General features: G+C 53.5%; 1 protein-coding gene across 3 annotated transcripts in view; it reads right to left on the bottom strand.

Annotated features, from left to right (window-relative positions):
* Positions 1-14,612, bottom strand: part of GGTA1 (glycoprotein alpha-galactosyltransferase 1 (inactive)) — an 80,468-nt gene extending 65,856 nt beyond the window's left edge. The window contains exon 1 of one of the 3 annotated variants that reach the window (XM_040962992.1): positions 14,446-14,612. The gene's annotated coding sequence lies outside the window, so the exon portion shown is untranslated. The remainder of the gene's footprint in view (positions 1-14,445) is intronic. The other 2 variants (XM_040962989.1, XM_040962991.1) reach the window with 2 other exon arrangements.
* Positions 14,613-15,545: the final 933 nt, after the last annotated feature.

Raw genomic sequence — 15,545 nt, 5'->3', positions numbered from 1 at the left:
ACCACGGGCAGTCACTGCAAGCCTGTTTCCTCCATCACCAGAGACTCGTCAAATACTCAGCAGATATTGATTTGAAGGTCAGCCAAAGTGCCTGCCTCGTGTCCTCAGTACCAGGTAACATGTGGCCACTTTTCTGGCTCCTGGGACCTCCACTTGCAGCAGGCACAAGCGTGGCCAGCCCAGAACACAGCCTCCAAGGAAGGGTTTAAGAAACGAGCACAACCCAAGAGCCGAAAGGCTGGCATCTCACACAGATGCCAGTTCATATTCTAGCTGCTCATGGCCTGACCTTCGTATCCAGCTGCCTGCTCATGGCCTGGGAAAGCAGTAGAAGTCCCTGCACCCGTGTAGGAAACCCAAAAGCAACTCTCTGTAACTCTGACTTTCAAGTAAATTAAATAAATCTTAGGCCCGGCATGGTGGCCTAATGGCTAAAGTCCTTCCCTCGAACGCACCAGGATCCGATACGGGTGCCAGTTCTAATCCCGGCAGCCCCACTTCCCATCCAGCTCCCTGCTTGTGGCCTGGGAAAGCAGTGAAGGACGGTCCAAAGCCTTGGGGCCCTGCACCTGTGTGAGAGACCCGGGAGAAACTCCGGCCATTGCGGCCTCTTGGGGAGTGAACTAGCAGATGGAAGATCTTTCTCCCTATCTCCCTTTCTCTCTTTAAATCTGACTTTCAAAGAAAAATAAATAAATCTTCAAAAAAAAAAAATCCTGGGAGTGCCCCTCCCCCGGCCTATGTTGACACTGTCCTTAGACAAAGTCCTGCAGAGTTGCAGTGTCTTTTCCCTACTAGGACGTAGGACACCACTTTTGCTGTTCTAAGAAGTGTCATCACAGCATACACTACCTAGCATAGTGTCTGCTGCAACGGCAGGTGCTCACAAGCTTCCCCACTGACATCCTGATGTCTAGTTTACTGTCCCTTTGAATGATGACTTCAGGGGGTGTTTGGCAGGGAAGAGAGTTGCAATGGGTGGTGGATTCCAGGGTCCTAGTGAAGTCTACAGGGTAGAGCAGGCGCTCCCAAGACAGCTCACCCCCGCTTCCACCCCCATTGTTGGACATTCCATCTAGCTCTCGCCTTGATTAGCAAGTGCACGAAGACCTCTGGAAGGTGGCCCCGTGAAATTAGCAGGCAAAGGACTTGGGTTCTGTTGTACACTTGTAAACACAAAAGCTCAGAAGCTTCCGCCGTCCTATTCAAGGTCACAGTTCGGAAACATCAGCCAGCTGTGGGGTTTTCTAAAATTCCCTCAGCATGAGAGGTGAGCAAGTACCAGTATTCCCCTTTGCCACTGATTGTTCAGTTAATCTATTAATCGGTCTCTTTCCTTTTTTAAGAATTTAAGTATTTGAAAGGCAGAGTTACAGATAAAGAAGGAGCTGGAGAAAGACACAGAATCTTCTATTCTCTGCCTCACTCCCCAGATGGCTGCAAGAGCCAGGACTTGGCCAGGCCTAAGCCAGGGACCAGAAACTCCACCCAGGTCCACTCCGCAGACGGAAGGGTTTATCCCCTGCTGCTTTCTCAGGCACCTTAGCAGGGAACAGCACTGATGGTGGAACCGCTAGAGCTCAAACTGGTGCTCACTGGAGAGGCCAGGTGCTGCAAGCCGGAGTTTATGAGCTACAATGCCAGCCCTCTTTTCTTAAATTAAAAAAAATAATAATTTTTTTTTTAAGATGAACATAAAAGCAGAAAGCTTCCTGGAGGCAGGCTTCAGAGTTCTTCTCCACCCCCTGAGTGTGCTGGGAAGGTAGCAGTGTGTGCCCTTTGCTCTCTGAGCTGTCCTCCAGGGTTCAGCTGTTGAGGTCACCAGGTGGAGATCCTGTTGAGCTCACTCTGCTAGGTAGCACCCCAGGGCGCTGATCACCCTCCCAGGATCGCGCATTTGTGATGATGGGATTGAAATACACATCCCGACCCCCGCATTCCCACCACGAAGCATTTCTCAGCAGTCAGCACCTGGCCAGAGAGCCACCTTCAGTGGAGCTGGTGCTTCCCGAGGTCAGCCAGCAGCAGTTCTGGGATCTTAACAAAGTCCCCCACCCTCCTCATCCTCCTTTGCTCAGAGTCTCATCCATGGAATGTTGGGGGTGGGCTTGGGGATAGAGCAGATTTCTGTCCGCATTCTGAGTTCATATTCCAATGTGTTTGATTTCATTGAAGGCGGACAGTAGAGTAATTTGATTTCATGTAAGCAGACGCTCACCAAAAACAAGGAAAAGCAGAGGGAGAGAGAAGGAGGCTGCAACTCAGGTGCCAAAGTGTAGCTGGGGGTGGGGTCTGGCTCTGTGGCTCAACAGACTAATCCTCCATCTGTGGCTCAACAGACTAATCCTCCATCTGTGGCTCTGGCATCCCAAAAGGGTGCTGGTTCATATGCTGGCTGTTCCACCTCTCACCCAGCTCTCTGTTTGCAGCCTGGGAAAGCAGCGGAGGATGGTTCAGTTCCTTGGGCACCTGTACCCATGTGTGAGACCTGACTTTGGACCAGCTCAGCTCTGGCCATTGTGGCCATTTGGGAAGCGAACCAGTGGATAGAAGACGACTCTCTAAATTGCTTCTCAGAAAAAAAATACACAAATCTCGGGCCTGGCGCGATAGCATAGTGGTTAAAGTCCTCACCTTGCACGCACCGGGATCCTATATGGGCACCAGTTCTAATCCCGGCAGCCCCACTTCCCATCCAGCTCCCTGCTTGTGGCCTGGGAAAGCAGTCGAGGACGGCCCAAAGCCTTGGGATCCTGCACCCATGTGGGAGACCTGGAAGAAGTCCCTGGCTCCTGGCTTCGAATTGGCTCAGCTCCAGCTGTTGCGGTCACTTGGGGAGTGAACCATCGGATGGAAGATCTTCCTCTCTGTCTCTCTTCCTCTCTGACTTCCCAATAAAAATAAATAAATCTTTTTTTTTTTTTTAAATACACAAATCTTAAACAAAAGCTCAGATAGGAAGGGCACGTCCCGGGCAGGGTGCTCAGCACAGTCAGCTTCTGTGTGCCTCCGAGGAACTAGGAGAGCAGCGTCATGGTTCTCGACACAAGGAAATGACAAGAAGCTCAAGGAAATCTAAATGCTAAGCACCTTGGTTTGATTAGTACACACTGGGTACATATGTTTTGATATGCTCACATGTGGGGATGGCACTGTGCCCCGGGGGGGTAGCTGCCACCTACGACACAGGCAGTGCATATGAGCAAGACTTTGAATCTTGGTTGCTCTACTTCCCATCTGTTACTGAACTTGGGAAGGTAGCAGAAGATGGCTCGTGCATTAGGCCTCCGCCACGCACGTGGGAGTCCCAGGCAGAGTTCTGGGCTCCTGGCTTCAGGCTGGCCTGGCCCTACTCACTGTGGCCATTTCGGGAGTGAAGCAGCAGGGGGGAAAGATCTCTGTCCCTCCCTCTCCCTGGCAAGTCTACCTTTCAAATAAATAAGTCTTAAAAAAAAAAAATTAAGCAAGATAATAGGCCTTTCTAAAAAAGCTCTTCAAGCTTTGTATCAGCTGAACCCTACTGATGTTGTTTGAAACAGAGAAACGTCTTGCTGCTGATTTACTCCCCAGATGCTCTCAATGCTCAGGCTGGGCCAGGTCAAAGTCAGAAGAGGGAACTCAATCCAGACCTCCCACGTGGGAGAAAGGGCCCCTTCCCTGCCTCCCAGGGCGCACAACTGCAGGCAGCTGGAAGCAGGAGCAGGAACTCCAACCTAGGCACTCTGATATGGGACGCAGGCATTCTAAGCGATGTCTAACCGTCCGCCAAGCACTTGCCCCTTAAGAATGCTTAATAAGACAAGAGCCACCTGTGATTCCAGAGCACTAGTGAACTAGGGCAGACCCCGAGGTTCTCAGCGGCCTCAGGCCCCTCATTCACAAATCAAAGGCTTGGGTACAATCTCCTAGGCTTCTCCCACCTCCAACAACTCTAATTCCAACAAGAAGGACTTCCCTCGCCCAAACTCCACTTGGGGCCAGGCACAAACAGCAGCAGATGGGCAGCTGGCTTCTCTGCGACCTGGGCCAGCTACAGGGTAAGCTCACACTCAGCGAGCCTGACTGTCCCGGATACCAGGTCCTGATGTCCCTATGCCCAGGTACCCGTGCCCAACAGCGTGGGAGGAGGACACTTTGGGGATGGTCCAGCTGGGCCTCTGCTGCCACCCCGCCCCCACCCGATAAGAAAGCCCAGGGCCGTTCCCCCTCCCCCGCGGATGAAGGAGTCGCTGCGAGGGGGCAGAGGGCAGGGATTCCCAGGGTCCCCCTCCGGAGCCCTGTGCGGTAGCCCCCCACCCACCTGTCTGCGGGCTGCTGCTTCGCCCTCTGCTGAGCGAGGGCCTGTTCTTGAGGCAGAGGCAGCCTCCCGCACCTGCACGGCTTGCTGCGGGTCTGGGCTTCCACCCTGGGGCTTCAGAGAAGCTTCGGTCCAGGCCCTCAGTGGTAAAACTGGAAGAGTGACAATCCGCACTCCCTGGGGGTTCTGCTAGATCCGAAAGTGGGGGAGGGGAGCTCCTAGCACACAGTTTAGATGGTTTTTAAAAAAAAGTCCCGGAAACGCAAGCTCTCACTGCCTTAATGTGTTTCTTTTCCCTGGTTTTAGATCAGGTCCATCTCCCTTGCCCATCTACTACAGGAGAAAAACAGAGGCTGGAGAGCCTCGTGGTCCTGTCCAAGCCTCGGCCCTCAGGGAAAGCCAAGGTGAAGAGCACTTTGAGCCAAGCACTGCAGGCGAAGGAAACTGGAGGAGGAAAAAGCCAGCAACTCCATGAGCAGGTGGATTTGGAGGTAGGATGCTCATTTGTTACAGGGGTGCCGGGCACCCAGAGGAGGCCTCCAGTTGTCCCAAGATGAGGGCCAGTCCTTGGTTCAGTCCCATTCTATCCCTAAGAGGAGGGGACTGAGATGCAGCAGAAGATCCTGGGTCCACCTGTGCTCGCGCTCCTGTGCTCAACTGCAAAAGTGCCAGAGCCGAGTGGAGAGCGCACAGATGCCCTCGCCCCTGGGCAACAGGACGTGGGATGGGGCTGCCTCCCTCTGCTCCTCAAAGGGAGCATCTGGAACCCTCCCCAGGTCTCCAGTCTTTCAATCCTGGGGTCTCCCGTGTGTGGTTCCTCCAATACAGGCACTTGGGCCGTCCTCCACTGCTTTCTCAGGCCACAGACAGGGAGCTGGATGGTAGGGGGGCAATCAGAATACAAACTGACACCCATATGTGATGCTGGTGTCACAGGAACAGAACAAGCCAACTGAACCCTAAGTGACATTTCTTTAAAGATTTATGTATTTTTCTTGGAAAAGGCAGATATACAGAAGAAGGAGACACAAAGAGAAAGATCTTTCATCTGTTGATTCACTCCCCAAGTGGCTGCAATGGCCAGAGCTGAGCCAATCCGAAGCCAGGAGCCAGGAGCTTCTTCTGGGTCTCCCGTATGGGTGCAGGGTCCTAAGGCATGGGTACAGGGTCCTAAGGTTTTGGCCATCCTCAACTGCTGTCCCAGGCCACAAGCAGGGAGCTGGATGGGAAGTGGAGCAGCCTAAATACAAACTGGCACCCATATGGGATCCTGATGAGTGCAAGGTGAGGGCTTTAGCCACTAGGCTACAGCATCACACCCCCTAAATGACTTAAGTATAAATACATCTGGGTCTGCCCTCCCAGCATCAGTGAGAAAGAAAGGGGAAGGCAGTGGACAACGTCTCCTCAAGGCCACGGCTCCTCAAGTGTAGCCACCATGTGGAGACTTGTTTGGTCATCCATGCAGAGGTGCAAAAATTGAATCACTGATTTTGACTGTGTTTTATCCAAGTACTGGTCCCCAGAGGTCAAAAAAATAAAGATCTCTTCTAAGGTGTAAATCCTGATGGAGAGAGAGAGAGAAAGGCAGGGTCCCATTCTGTCTCCTAGGGTTGCCCCACTGTGAGGAGTGATTCCACATCTACCCTGAAGGCCCCCGCCATTTTGGATTTGTTACTATTTTAAATATCTGCCTCCCCGCAGGTCGGCTTCCTTAAGATTTGAGCGCCCTTCAGGTTAAAAGTGCGTCTGCCAATCCTTCCTAACCCTGTTCCCACCAATCAGCTGTAATGTCAGGGCGCCGTATGGACAGCCCTCTCCACCAACCCCACGCGAACCCCACCTACCGACCAATCCTCTACAGTTCCTACAATCCTATCCACCAATCCCTCAACACCCCGTAACGCCCACCCCCATCCCAAAACAGGCATGCTCCAGCCAGCGTCTCTCTTGCCTTAATGTGCTGCCGCCTCCTCTGCCCAGACCATCCTCGTGCACAAAAGACTAACATCCACTAGCTCCAGCACCTGCTCTGTGGCCAAGATGAGGTTGGAAACAATGGGCCCTGGCTGAATTTCCTCCTCGGTCCTAGGACACTTCCTCCAGCAGCAAGGCCTACGGGCATGGGAAATGCGGTCTTCACACATCCGGCTGGTTCTCTGTGGGCGGGAACCCCTGACTGGTGGTACCAAAGGGAAGCTGTCTTAAACTCAGTGTTAAGGAAGTGGCCCAAGGAGAGGAGAAGGACTGAATAGTCCTCAACAGCCAGTGTGCTGGCCCCAGCTACTGAAGAGGCCCGGATGAGCAACCATGCGGGACGGACAGCTGCTTCTCACAGCTGGAAGAAACCTCTGCTCAAAGCGTCTTTTTCCACAGAAGAAAGATGCCCCCAGTGGCCGTATCAGGAAGAAAACCCTCTCTCCAATCAGTCAATCAACCCACACCCACTGCAGATCTGTCACGCACAAGCCGGTGCCGATTGGAGAGCACCCGGCACTCATTGGTGAACAAGCCAGTGCCGTTCTCAAAGGGGTCACACTGCAGGCAGTGAACAAACAAACACTGGAGATAGCTTCAGTTTGGCCAGAAGGTTATAGAGCAAATGAAAGATGGCGAAGGGACTGGGGGGCAAGCCGTGACGGAAAACACCATCTAGGAAAGGTCTCTATGTGCTTGTGTCTGCTCTGGGTCCCCTGAGCCAGCAGCATGCTGAGCACGTGGGCGTGTGTAATCCTGTTGTGACAAATTTCCGGACCTGGGCGAGCCAGTTGCTAACCACAGCCATTATATAAAAGTTAAAGGGCATAAACTCAGAATGAAGTGGATTATGTTCAGAACAAAGTGATACTGGAAACAACCCTTCCCCTGCCCAGTGACCGTGCTGCGCTTTCCACGGTGGAGGTCATCTGTGGGATGCAGGCAGGTGGACAAACGCTCATGGCAGTGCATCCTTCCCCGGTTCCTCCCACGACACATTGAAGTTGACAGTGGAGGAAATAATTACACCACGGAAACTGACAAATATCACATCTCACAGATTTCGGTTCTGTAAGAGCTAGTCACGAAATACCAGACGGGCACAGCAGAGCCTGCAGACCATCTGTCTGCCGTAAGTGATATTCTGGTGGGAGGGGAGATAAAAGAGTGAGGTAGTTACACCCTCCCCGGGATGTGATGGGCTGAGGTGCTCCCGTCACTTGAGTGAGAACTTTCTTCTTCCCCTCCCCCCCTTTTTTTAAGCCTTCAGAAGCAAGACTGGCATCTCCAAGTCCATCTGTCTACACCAGCAAACAAATTAGTCTTTACCAGAACAACACAAAGGCCTGCAAGGCAGGACTCGCATTTCCAGGTTGGTTTGGGTACACGAGGGCCTATTTAGAGTATCCAACAGAGGTAACATTTTAAAGGAACTCTGCAGAGAAGCTCTTGGTGTGCACTGATTTTCTCCTGGTTTTCCAGACATTGGATTTTCTTCCCTTATCCAAAGACATCACTGTTTGGAATAGCAACTATTCTATGAGTTACTATTCTATGAATAAGGACAACAGTGGCTGCCATTTAAGAGCATCACACTGCCAGGCATTAGACACCACTTCTCTAAAATCCACACCAGGGGCCATGCCATGGCATAGCTGGCTAAGCCTCCTCCTCTAATGCCAGCATCTATTATGTGGGCATGAGTTTTGAGTTCTGGTTGCTCCACTTTTGAGCCAGCTATCTGCTCATGCACCTGGTGCTTGTGACTCTACAACTCACATGGAAGGCCTGAAAGAAAGAAGTTCCTGGCTCCTGGCTTCAGTCTGGCGTAGCCATGGATGTTGTGGCCACTGGGAGGGGTGAATCAAGGGACAGATCTCTCTCTCTCTCTGCTTGTCTCTCCCTTACTGTGTAATATATGTAAATCCTCCTTCCTCTGTTAAAACATGCAAAAATATTTGCTGCCCCAAACAGCCATGGATGGAGAGCCACAGGTTTGATCAACTGTGTGAAAACCCAGACCCTGACTCTGCTCTTGGGGAGCCAAGTGCCTCTTAGAAGAAACCATGCCCCCGATTTTGAAAGCGTCTTGATTCTCCCCTCAGACACCAGTCAAGTTCCTTCTGGAAGTAGCTGCTCCTCTGCAAGCAGCCACTGTCAACCCCAAGGTCACCACATGGCAGCTAGCCCCTCAACCCTTCCTGGGTGTTTCTGAGACATCTCACCCCTTGGGCCCACTGGATTCTGGAACTGAACCTCTCATCACACCTTCCATTTTGCTTGAAAAACAAAGAGAATGAGAGAGAAGTTTTCCATCCACTGGCTCCCTCCACAAATGGCTGCAACGGAGGAGGCAGGGCCAAGCTGAAGGTATAGGGGTCCAAGGAGCTGGGCCATCTTCCAGTACTTTTCCGGGCATATTAGCAGGGAGCTGGATGGGAAGTGGAACAGCAAGTGCTCGGAATGGCATTCATATATGATGCTGGCATTTCAGGCAACAGCTTTACCTGCTGTGACACAGCACTGGCCACCAAAATACTACTCATTCTCTAAGTCCTACAAGTTCCAAGTGAACCCTTCCCTGGCCAGCTCCTCAGACAGAATCAGGCACTCCTTGCACATGCTCTATACTTCTCTTTCGTGGCTATCACTGTGCAATTAGGTGTTTAAAGGGCCGAATTCCAGCCTACCTCCTCCCCCTAGCACTTAATAGATGCTTGCTAAACCCTGGCTGAATTAAAATGAATGAATGGATTCGTGGCAACTTGCTTAACATTGAATGAATATCCAATTTACAGCAGTCATCTCTGAAACAGGTGCTTCTCCTAGAGCCTTGGTTCCTGGTGCTCAAGTGGGCAAGGAGAAGGGGGATCCAAAACTCTGGGCTCTGTCTGAGGACAAGAGCATCCTCCCTCATGTAAGTGCCTGCTTTGAGTAACCATGACCTGAGGGTTTGGCCCCTTTCCCTGCTTCTTGCTTAACAGCGGGTATTCCTCGCACCCAAGTTTGTCAGACTCATCCCTTGAGTCATTTGGGTCATGGCGAAACAGAGGACGCTCACAGCTTCCACAGCTGGCAGCTGCGGCCCCAGGTGGGATGTGACCACTGACTTCAGTCCAGAACACTAGGCAGTGCCCCACCCCTAAGAAAAGCCACATTTCATGGGCGCCGGTTCTAATCCCGGCAGCCCCGCTTCCCTTCCAGCTCCCTGCCTGTGGCCTGGGAAAGCAGTTGAGGACAGCCCAAAGCTTTGGGAACCTGCACCCGCGTGGGAGACCCAGAAGAGGCTCCTGGCTTCGGATCGGCATAGTATCGGCCCGTTGCGCTCACTTGGGGAGTGAATCATCGGACGGAAGATCTTCCTCTCTGTCTCTCCTCTCTGTATATCCACCTTTCCAATGAAAAATAATAAAAATAAATCTTTAAAAAAAAAAAAAGAAAAGCCACATCTCCTGGACAATTGAAACAAGATTTCTAAAGACGAGCATATCCAGAGGGGGAAAGAATGAAGAAAGATCCAGAAGAACTAACTTAACAATAGACCTGAATACTCTGTCCTGCAACCTCTTCCAGATGCTGCTTCTCACTCCCAGGCCAATTCTGGAATGAGCAGAGCTGACAGGTGCCCACTCTGCGAAGATCGCAGCCAGTGCCCCTCCACCCCACTGATCTTTAATCCTAGGCCTGCACCCACCACAGCTCCCAGTCACACGGCGCAGGGGGTTCAAGACTAAGCTTTCCTCTGTCGGTTCTGGCACTGAATTCTCACAAGGCTGTGGACAAAAGCTGAAAGCCAGCAATAGGCCTCAGTTTCCTCACCTGTAAAAGGGGCAAAAATGACTATGCCTCATGAGGTTCAAATGAGACAAACGCCTAAACTCCCTTCTCAGAATGCTGATCAGCAGACAGCTCAAACCCATAATGCTTCTAGAATGATTTTCAAGTCAACCTACGGTCAGCTGATCTCTACCGGGCTGCCTGTCTTGCCGGTCAACCTTCTCTCTTTCTGCTTCCCATCCCCCGCTCGCTTTGGCTTCTTCTCTGCCTCGGGCCACTCTCCATCTTAGTGGAGCCCTGGCCCGTGGAGTGGCTCCATGCGGTTCCCAGCTGCTCACACCTGCCCAGCACATTTGCCCAGCACACCTGTTTTTGAACAGGGTCTACAGGACACACGCGGCCAGCACCAAGTCAGTGAATGCTCACGTGCGGTTTCCTGCAGGAAGCAATAGCGTGAGCAGCCGCCTCTGCTTGATGTCCGCCTCTGCAGATCAGCTGTACATGTCCAGAGTGCATTTCTACTTCCTGGTTTTGGATCTGTAGGTACTTTCAAGTAAACTGGGTTAAATCCACTACAGGAAGACCTCTTTGCCTTCAGGCTCTGGACCAAATTCTCACCATGCTCTAGCTCCCCAAACCAGTCCAGCTGTCAAGAGTGAGGGGGAAGCTGCCACCAGCCTCTTTTTGGTCCAGGAAAGAGAAGTGAGGTGCCTGGCTCCTGGTTTGGCAGTCACTAAAGGTGCCAGCTCAGGCAGCCAGCCTTCAGGAACCGCATTGCCCAGCACAGTCATCCAGTGCACTGCACTGTGGTCATGTAACCAGCGACTCTGTTGCTGCTGTGGCTCACCACATGTGGCCAAATATAACTAGGAAGAGGACTGCAGGATGTGTAGGGGGCTGGCGGCAGGGACGGGACGCCTGGAGAAACTCACCAAGGAGGATTTTGGGAGAAAGCAGGGAGGGTCTTCCAGGAGAGGGAACAGGATGACGGAGAGGGGATGTGCCAAACACAGCTGGGAGCAGGAGAGTTTGGGAACCTGTAGTGATTCTTTAACCTCTGGGGGCCCACACCTGCGATTTGAGGGTGGCTTTGTACGGACAGGCACTACCCAGGTGAGAGGAACCGTGCAGGTTGAGGGGGGGATCCAGCCTGGCAGGATAAGGGGTTGGGAGCGATGGGAAAGCAACAAAATACGTTTCTCAGAGCTGGAGACATCTACCCTCCTCGCTGCCATCCCCTATTCTGGCTTCTGCTCCTCATTGGCACCTTGCTTCACTTCCACCATCTCTTACCTCCCCTCCCCGAGACTCCAACACCCTTCACTGGTCTCCCCATAGCTCCCTATGACCTCAAACTTGTTCTTCAAGATGACAATCCCCACTGTCTCCATGGCTTCCCCTCTCACCAGCACAGCCTGGAAGGTTTGTCCTGCACGCTACCTGATCTGCTTTCAGCATGTTGTCCAATGCCACTTCCCACCCTCTTCCTGGACTCACTACTCTGTCCCATTCAGCATCGAACTGAACGCATCCTCTCTCCCCACTCCCAAGTGTTTCTGCGTTCCTGCAGCCAGCGATGCAACGGGAAAAGCCATCAGGAGTTCCGTGTGGGGCTGGTTGAGTTTGCAGTGCCTCTGCAGGTGTTAAACATGTGCATGGCAAGCCCAAAATTGCAGACAAGGTGATTCCTAGCAGTGTTGACAGCTGGGACCATGAATGAACCCACCCAGCTTACAGGTTGCAACTAACAGGTCTTGAAATCGCAGTTGATGCATTCAGAACTCTCCTGAACCCAGATACTCCTGTTCCAAGGGCCACTATTTATTTAGCTCCTTCTTTCCCAAGTCCCGCAGGGGACTCCACACCACCATTGAGTCACATTCTGCTCCTGTGCCTTGTGGATGCTTTTAAAACCCAATAATAAAAAAGAGAGAGATAAAAACGACAAGATGGCACCACCCAGTCACTAAAAATGGTTAAAGATAACATCAATACAAGAATAAAAATATAAAAAAATAACATCAACACCAAACACTGTGAAGGATACGGAATAGGCATGGGAATACACAGTGGTCCACCCTAGAACCCAACAATTTTACTCCCAGGTGAAAGCAAATGTTCACATAATAGTCCCAAACTGAAAATAAATGTGTATCAAAAGAGAAGAGTAACAAACTCTGGAGTATCCATTCAATAGGACACAACTCCGCAACAACAAATCACTCATACATGTAACAAAACCACTCTCAAGAATATCACTATGTGAGTGAATTAATCTAAGCACAAGAGATGAAAGAGGATACAGGATTCCATAGATCTGAAATCTAATGGGCAAAATCAATTATCAGTGGAGATTAAAAACAAAACAAAACCACTGGCTAAAAGATAACTGGCAACTCCCTAGGGTGCTATCAAACAGAGCAGGAAACTCATTTGTTTCAGATAAAACAAAGGTTGCAGCGTGAGCACACCTGTGTGAGCCCCCACTCACTGGCATCTGAACTTCGCTTTCAGCCACTCCCCTGCCACCACCACCCCTGTTCATGAGCCACTTTCCAGCCAGACATGGAAGACCGCAGGGCTTAGCACCCAGCAGAACTGCAGTCACATGCTGGCTGCAATTCATCCTAGCTATATCATAATGTAATAATTCAGTTCCATGAGTAAGTTGCAGTGCCTCGTTAAACTTTTAACTGCCCGTTTATTGCCTACCTGGTTAGGCTGGAGAACCCCCAAACCAATTCATACATGCACCAAGACCCACTAAAGGCCTGGGAATGTCCAGAGGAGGAAACAGGCATCTCCCAAATGGGTAAGTGGGTGCTGCCACTCCCCACACCCCAGTGGGCCCTGGAGTGAGAGGCCCAGGCGCTGGGGAGACAGGCCAAAGCAAAGGTCCAGCTCCCCGAAGCACATGGCTTCCAGACCTCCAGACCCGCCTCCACCGCAAGCCACCAGAGCGTTCTGGATCACAAGGACAACTGAGACACAAGGATAACTACCACAAAAGGGATAAAGCAAAACAACTGGTTCAGTGGGAAACCAGGCAGGGAGGGGCGGGAGCCCGGTCCTCCAGCCTCCCCTCCCCCAGGGTGGCCCTGGAGGCAGGATGCTACTCCCAGGGCACCGGTCTGAAATTTGCCAGGTCAGGACCACATCCCGAGGGGCTGTCTCAGTCGGCACCTGTTCCCTGTAATAGAAGACTGCCGCCTCCCATCTGGTGGGAGATGCAAGGTGCCCCCAGGGATAACTCCGAGCAAGGTGGGGGTTGTGTTCAGGGTAGCCCAGGAAGCAACAGAAGCAGCACGGCGTCTCCCTACCGGCCTCAGGGAGCCTCCCCACTCACCAACTCCTTCTCTTTACACGGAGCCCAGGAGCGAGGTCCTAGCAGGATCCGCAATTCCCAGGAAACGAGGGGAAAGAGTCGCCCCTCAGCCTGCGCGCGCCCGGCTCCCCGCCCCGCATCTCCCGCCTCCCCGAGATACCCCGAATCCAGCGAGCGAGGCCTGCTCCAAAGTCCAGAAGGACTGACAAAAACGTCAAGCCTAAAAAAATCACCATAGCCGCGAGCCCGGGGCTCGAGTCCTTCCCGGGCGGCGGGGATCCAGCGGCGCTGACATCTTTGGAGTCTGCCGCCTCGCGCGGCGGGAAGGTGGGGGACTTGTAGTCACTTGTCGCGCCGACAGCTTCTTCCCCTACCCCTTCTGACCCGTTTTTTTGTTGTTGTTGTTGTTTTTTTTTTTTTTTTTTGGACGCGCTTCGGGAGTGTGTGCCATTTTTCACACGCTGGTGGCGCCCCTGCTGAGGGCGAGCGAGGTGCCTCTGATAGCGAAAGGGGCTGCAGCAGGCACTTGCCACGGCCGCGTCTGCAACTTTTCCCCCCGATTCCGGGCTCTGAGCGCGGCTCGCGGACATCTCTCCGCTCTGCCCTCCCGGCTTCGCGTGCCTCTCGCCCCAGCCTGTCCCCCTCCCCCGGCTCCTTCACCCCAGAGGCACCCCCATTCCGCCTTGTCCTGGCAGGAGCCATTCCTCCGTCCTGCCCCGAAGCCGGGGGTTACACCCCTTAACTCTCTTCTACCAGATTTATTCGGTCTGCCCTGGGATCCCGTGTACCCGCGCGCACCCCGCCGACTGCGTGGAGACACCTGGGCCCATGCATGGTCCCTCACGCCCCAGTCTGGGAGCCCCAGACAGAAGCAGTTAGATCTAGACGCAGGAGAAGCGACCAGAACAAAAGCAGGGACAGGAGTTGCAGAGTCAGGAGCAGGGCCAGAGCCATGGCTCGCCCTCTGCTCCACGCCATCCCTGCGCCCCACGCCGAGTCCCCCCCAGCCCAGCTGCCCACTCCCGACTGGCGCTCCTGGGAGACTGGCCCGACGCCCCGCGGGACCCACCTGATCCGCACAACCCGGGCGCCAGAGCCTGCGGGGGCGCGGCGCGCTGCGCTCAGGGCTGACCCGCGCCCAGGCTCCGGCCCCGGCGGCGCCCTCCGCTGCCTGAACAGTCGCCGCACTGCCTCCTCCCGAGCGCTGATCGGGCGTGCCGGGGCGGGGTGTGCCCGCCCGCGCTCCCTCCCGGGCGTCTCCTCCCCGAGGCAGCTGGCAGGACGCGAGGAGGCCGGCGAGCCCCGGGCAGGGGGCGGGCGCGCTCCCCGCGCTCTCTGCCCGGCCGGCGGCTGTTGGTGGCGGAGCCCGTCCCCGCCCCGGGCACGGACCGCTGGGAGGCCGGGCGCCTGAGTGCGAGTGCATGTGTGTCTGGGTGGTTGGGGAGATGGGATGGTGGTGTTTGTTTCATTTTCAACAAGGCAGAAAAAAGCCTGAAAGCAGCAGCAGAAAAAAAAAAAAAAAAGAGTCCCCGTTGAGGATCCCTGTGGGCCTCTTCTGCCTTCGGGGGCCTGCACGTGGTGGCGGTGGTGGCCCTGGCAAAGCAGGGACGCGCGGGCAGAGGGTGGGGTCTGCCGCCTGCAGGCAGGAGCCGGCGCCCTGGAGTGCAGCCAAATCCCCGGGAAGCCGCGAGCCTGGGAGGTCTGGTCCACCATTTGTTTCCCAGAGAATGCAGAAGATAAAGACCCGGCAGCCTCACTAGCTCCAGCCGGAGCCCCCCAAGCCCTCAGCTCCGGAAGTGAGGGGGGCCTGGGGTTAGAGCCTCTCACGGCCCCTGTGAGTTCACAGGATCAAGTCAATGTTGAAGCGCCTGTTCTCAACCGGGACAGTCCTCTAGGGCTCTTTAACCAGAGCCACTTAGAAGGAAACAACAACAAACAAGATGAAGCAAACATGAAAACCCAAACTCTAATACAAAGTTTTCCCCTTGGTTTATCGGCCAGACAATGGTCTGGGGCCTTCGGCGTGTGGGAGAAAAAAAAGTCAAAGCCAGCTACGGCCAGGAGGTTTTCCATCCAGCGCCCCTGAAAAAAAAAAAAAAAACTAAGATGTCAGTGGCTTAGATAATGGAAATCCTGGAAGGATAATGTGACATCACGAGAAGAGGCCAA

This window comes from Ochotona curzoniae, unplaced genomic scaffold (genome assembly GCF_017591425.1).
Source record: "Ochotona curzoniae isolate NIBS_2020 unplaced genomic scaffold, NIBS_Ocur_1.0 scaffold_3208, whole genome shotgun sequence".
NCBI classification, from domain to species: domain Eukaryota; kingdom Metazoa; phylum Chordata; class Mammalia; order Lagomorpha; family Ochotonidae; genus Ochotona; species Ochotona curzoniae.
Note: the sequence above shows the minus strand (reverse complement) of the source record. Positions and strands in the feature narration are given on the sequence as shown.